General features: G+C 43.0%; 1 long non-coding RNA gene across 1 annotated transcript; it reads right to left on the bottom strand.

Moving 5' to 3' along the window:
* Nucleotides 1–3450: 3450 nt before the first annotated feature.
* LOC143273388 (uncharacterized) lies at nt 3451–5640 on the bottom strand. Its single transcript, XR_013051472.1, has 3 exons — nt 5442–5640; nt 4564–4662; nt 3451–3840 (listed from the first exon to the last, which is right to left on the bottom strand). It is a non-coding gene; the product is annotated as an uncharacterized LOC143273388 (long non-coding RNA).
* Nucleotides 5641–6217: the final 577 nt, after the last annotated feature.

The following is a 6217-nucleotide window of genomic DNA, read 5'->3' as shown; positions in this document are numbered from 1 at the left end:
GCAGAGAGTATATAAACAGGAAGTGGAAGGAGCTGAGGGACTAGAATATGTAGCTGTTCAGTGGTGGCGCACGCCTTTAATCTCAGCACTTGGAAGGCAGAGGCAGGTAGATCTCTGAGTTTGAGGGCAGCCTGGTCTACAGACTGAGTTCCAGGATATCCAGGGCTACACAGAGAAAGCCTGTCTCAAAACACACGTGCACACACACACACACACACACACACACACACACACACACACACACACAACCCAAGACAAGACAAGACAAAACAACAAAACACAGAGTGTATTTTTCAGAGCAGACTTGGGTGAACAGCACGTGAGCAGATGGTACAGCTGTCACATCTACCTTCTGTGTGTGTGTCACACACTCACTACCTCCCTGTCAGACCAGCCATCTTCTGCAGCTCATGAGCCCACTTTGCCACATCATTATGGTTCTGTGTTTGGTTTGCTTAAAACTGAAACTGTTGGCAGGTAAGGTGTGTGGCACGAATGAACTTGGCTGTACGTTAAGCTGTTGAGTGCACCCAGGGATCGAGATGTGTCACATGCTAATGTTTTTCAATCTTGGGTGATTCTGAGAATTTTCTGCATAACATTAGCATCTTTTTATACTGAGCTCTACACATGAGTTTCAGGCTCCAATCTGCACAAGTTTGAGGCATCATCAAGTTCTCTCAGATAATTTTCAAGTGTAGTCTCCTTTGAAAGCAAGAATTAAGTTTTAATTGGCAACTGATATTTAAGATTAAGAAGTGAGAATATGAAATAAATACATTTATATAAAAAAGAAGTGAGAGAAGAGCCCGAGAGCTAGCTTGGGTGATAAGGGCTTGCTGCATAGGCATGAGGGCCCGAACTGGGTCCCCAGAACTCGCATCACCAGCCAGCGTGGCCTCCCTGGTGAGCTTCAGGTCAATGAGAGATCTTCTAGTAAAAAACGAGGTGAATGACATCCTGGAGGATGACACATGAGATTGTCTTTGGGCCTCCACAGGCATGTACACACACACACACACACACACACACACACACACACACACACACACACACACAAACACACACACAAACATCCACACACAGAGTCACACACAGACACACATACATCAGAATGTGAGGGTAGCAGGGATATGTGGTTTGATTTTTAGGATAACAAGTCAGGGCTACTAATTAAGCCTTCTCAAAGTGCATTTTGAATTGTGTAGTTCTATTTAACAGAAATCCACTTAAGTGAGGGGGGTGGGGCGCAGTTTGTGGAAGGATATAGGAGTTTTTCACAAGACCCGAGGAAATACTGGGCTATGGTAGCTTGGAGGAGTAGAAGGAAAAGAAGTAGAGGCTTTTGATGAATAAACATTCAATGGCTCTGCCCATAACTCCCAGTGTTGTTCATTCACACTCTCAATAAGCATGGGATTGGCCATAAACAACCAAGGGATCTGATTTTCCCCAAGCCAGGGCCCCATTTCTGATGCTTTCTGATGCAGTCAAAACTCCCAGCATACCATCCTGAAGATGCACAACCTCCTCTAAACAGCCAGCAGTGCCAAGGGCCTTGGTCACACAGACTGATTATGGTTACAGGAAAGTGTGTGTGTGTGTGTGTGTGTGTGTGTATAAGTGATTCTTAAGGACAGTGATTCTAGGCTGAGTAAGTACACAAAGGAGAATAAGATTAACTAAAAAATATAAAAGCTAGGAGCTAGAGCAGCAGTTCTCAATCTTTCTAATGCTGTGACTTTTAAAAACAATTGCTCATGTTGTGGCGACCCCCAACCATAAAATTATTTTGTTGCTACTTCATAAATGTAAGGTTGCTACTGTTATGAATTGTTATGTAAATATCTGTTTTCTGATGGTCTTATGGCCTCTGTGAAAGGGTTGTTGGACTCCCAAAGGGGTTGTAACTCACAGGTTGAGAACTGCTGAGCTAGAGAAATGGCTAGGTGGTTAAGAGCACTGATCTCTTCTCCAGAGGACCCAGGTTCAATTCCCAACACTCACACGGAATCTCAAAAACATCTGTAGTTCCAGTTCCAGATGCTCAAAGCCCCCTTCTTACCTCCATGTGCACTGCACACACATGGTGCACAGATTTATATACAGACAAAACATCTATACACATTAAAAGTGATAAAATAACTTTAAAAAATGTTAACATAAAAGTCATACTGTGTATTTAAAGAATGAAACTGTGCATGGGGCTGTATGCCCATATTCTTAGCACCTCAGAGTCAGAGTCTGGAGGACCACAGCAGCTTCGAAGCTAGCCTGGTCTACATAGTGAGTTCCAGGGAGACTATTTCTCAACCCCTCTCAATATCAAAGAAAAGAAAAACAACTGAAATATGTGGCTGCCCTACCCCAGCTTTTGTTGAGGCAGGGTCATGACAGGAAGCCCAAGCTGGTCTTGAACTCAAGATCCTCTTGCTTCAGCCTCTCTAATTATAGAATTACAAGCATTGGCATATTCCCAAGCGAGGTAGAGAACTCAAGACCTTATAAATGCTTGGCAAGTGTTGTATCACTAAGCTGTAGTCCATAAGTCCATAGTCCGCAGCAACTCCTAGTTCTATATATGAAGAATTGTTGGTAGCATTTTTATAATCTCAACGTCTTTAAGCACAATTCCTTAAAGCCACATTCCTAGAAGTCAATGATTTGGGGCAAGAAATAGAAATTCGGGTATAGAAAACATCTGCATATTGAATTCTAGCTGCTGGAAATATTAAATAGAAAATTTCATCTTCTTTACCCTCTCCCTACCCTTCCTCCAAGAAGAAGAAGTTGATGGGCTAAGTCTAGTGGGCATCGGTCTACTTTTCTGCTCTCAACAGAATGAGTGGGCAAAGGGTTGTCTAGGCTCTGTGCTCTGAAAGAAGTCAAGGCAAGCCTCTTCCTCCATGGAATTTCTAGACAAGAGTCCCTTCTGTACGCTCAACTCTCCACACGTGAGTCACAAGCCTACAGTTTGGCTCACACTTCAAATTCACCATGCATTCCAATCTAGATTTACCACCAGTAAGGATAATACTTTAATTTTTATGTTCCTTTTATTTCCTAACAGGTTTGGTAGTCAGAAAGGAGGGAGATGAGATTAATTAGCTTCGTGTCTTCTTCCATTTTCTGTTGCTGTAACCTCAAACTTGAGACTCTAATAGAGACAAAGTCAGGTATCATGGTGCACACCTGTCATTCTAGCACTTAGGAGGCATAGGCAGAAGGTCAGCCTGTGCTACATGAGGCCCTGTCTCAACAACCCCCTGCTCCACTACCCCAAAATAAAAACAGCAGACATTATCTTTCTAGACTCATGATTTGGAAGGCTGGAAAAATCTACGACCATGGTGCCAGACTGTCCTGAGCTTCTCGTGAATGCTTCCTGTTGCTTCAACTCATGGAGGAAAACAGCAGGGCAAACAGATATATTTGGAGCCCACAAAATGATAAGAGCAGCCTACTTTATGACAAGTGTTCCCACGAGAATGGCATTAGTCACAATTAACGGTCTAACCACCTCTTAAAGTTCCCATCTCCCAGCACTACCACCACAATGGCAACCAGATTTCGACATGGGTTTTGGAGAGGACAAACCACATGAAAGCACGGCGCAGTGAAGTTCCAGTCTCATGGGTAGAATAGAAATGATCTCACACTGAATTAGATGATGGAGTCTACCGGTGCTTTTCACCTTAACATGGCGTGACTCTATGGAGGCTGCTCGACTTCATCCCCTTCATTCATTCTTGACAGCCCAGCGTCAAGCCACCACATGGTTTCTGACAGCCCCCATCTGAGTGTGAAGATTTGCTCTCTTTTCTGGAACAGTGTTTATGTCTAGATAAACAAAATGTCTTCTCTGGAGCACAGAAAACCAAAACTCCCAGACAGACAAACATTAAATTCTGATTTTTTTTTTTTTTTTTTTTTTTTGGTGATAGAAATGACATCTACTTTTGTTCAAGGAAAACATCTAAACAGAAAGGAAATGAAAGAAAGGAAGGGAAGAAGGGGAAAGAAAATATCTGTTAAGGGGAAAAGTCAAGAAATTCACCCATGCTCACTGTTTCTCTGAAGGTCACACTGACAGATGTTTTGATAAGGACATCCTCTCTGGTGCATGATGGGTAGATGGTGCTGTGAGTCACAGCATCACCGTCCTTCCTTGAACCTCACTGGTGAGTGGGGGTGAAGGGAGACTGAAGCAAAGCCTCTCCCCATTTGTCCTGAGGGCCTCACTTTCCAAGCCACCCATTTATCTGGACTTCACACTCTTCATGTCGACTTTCAGGCTCCCACTATCGAAGAGTCTGGTTTAATAAAGTTTTAAAGCCCATGCCTAGGGAGGTCACAAACCCTAGTGTGGAAGCTACGGCTCCCCTCTGCTATGTGGACATCAGGCTGAATTCTAAATATTCTGTTTATGCCCAGCGAAGGGTGCTGCCATCAGTGTTGCCTGGAGAAGAGTCTTTGCTCCTCTGCGGTGGGAAGTGCTAACTTCAGAGACACATGATCTGTCCAAGGGCTGAGAGTAAGTGCCTGTTGGATGCCCACACTCACAGCAGCTAGAGGCAGTTCGTAGTCACTGGGGGAACAAGAAGCATTTCTTCCGTGGTGTAAGCTGTCCATGCTCCTTTAAATAACCACTTGCCCATGCTCCTGTAAGTAACCAGAATGAAACTCACTGAATCACACACAAAAAGATATGAAAATAGGGACTTGCTGGGAAGAGGAAGAGTGTTAGCCAGGAGTGGAATAAGAAATATGTGATATATATTTATGACTATATCGTAATGAAGTCTGTCATATACATAATTAATATGGTCTAAGAAACTTAAAAACTTTAAAAATTCTAAAAATTAAATTAGAACCTTTTTCAAAATTCTAAAAATTAAACTGTAACCTTTTTCAAAAAAGGAAAAAAATGTGTTTTTAAATATGAAAGTAGTCTTCAAGGAATGGCTATTTAGAATTCTTAAACTAGACAAAAGAATTAACATTGCATCCTACATTCCAATGAGATCATAAAGATCTCTCAATAAATCAGAGGCCCACAAATTAATGTATAATTTCATATATGACAAATAATAAGAGATGACTTCAGGAAGTCTGTACACAAGACATTTTCATAAGAGTCTAAATAGTATGCATGTGTCCAGCACACAAAATTCTAAACCTTAGAAGACATAAATAAATGATCTTCTGAAATGAAAATTCACGGTAGAAAATGAACTTTCAAAGAGACAAAAAAAGGACATGTTTAATATTGCCATGAGTGCTAGGAGAAATCTTGGAACACATGTCCAATGAAGATGATGTATGTGTAAGAGAAAGGCAAAGCTTTGATACTAAAAGTGAGATCTCATGAGGCATCTGTAGCTTGTGGAAAGAAAGGCTAAAAGGAAGATGATTGCCTCTGGAGAGTTTCTGAAAGGTACCTCAAGATCAAGCCAGCTGTCCAAGGGCAAGGATGATCCACCCATCCCACACTGGCTCTTCGTCATTCTGTTACCAAATGAGGCTTGATACAAACGAAGTTCTGTTGAGAGGCCCTGCTGGTCAGATGTCGAAGTCTACCATGGCCTGGCAGTTTCCTCCAAAAGCTTGACAACATGGGGGACTCCCTCCCCAGCGAGACTTCCTGCTCTCTACCTGCCCTTATCCGGAGAATGTCCTTGGGCCTGGAGGACTGACCTTATCTGAAAGCTGTCTCTAAGCCTGGATGCCTGATTTATCTCTAGCGTGACACTTGGCACAGTTTCCTGCCAGAAGCCTTCCCCCTGCTGCGCATATGGTAACTAAGATTTGGGCTTGGAACTTTGTATAGGACTCTGCTGCCACATAGGAAGCCTTATGATAGGAGCAGCATTCCCCTTAGTGCAAATTAGGGTTTCTTCCCAGGCTCCCCAATCCTGGAATAAAGTTGAGCTTATTAACCAAAGTCATCTCCCAGAGGGCTATCTCCATTCTGTTCATGGGCTGTCCAGGGATCTCTGTCATCCCTTTGTCAGCCCCTTTGTCTCATGGGCTGGTGGCCACATGGAACTCAAAAATAAAGGGGACCCCACAAAGGTCTAGTGGTCAGTACAAGATAATGTGACCACTGACTGGCCTTGCCTTATCCTCCTGGGTGCCAATGATCCTCTTCTAACCCCTCCTCTTGTTTCTCATTCCTTTGTAAATCAGGAGCCTAACGGTGGACAGAATCTTAGGG

Source organism: Peromyscus maniculatus, chromosome 5 (assembly GCF_049852395.1).
Source record: "Peromyscus maniculatus bairdii isolate BWxNUB_F1_BW_parent chromosome 5, HU_Pman_BW_mat_3.1, whole genome shotgun sequence".
NCBI lineage: Eukaryota > Metazoa > Chordata > Mammalia > Rodentia > Cricetidae > Peromyscus > Peromyscus maniculatus.
This window is presented reverse-complemented; position numbering and strand designations above follow the sequence as displayed.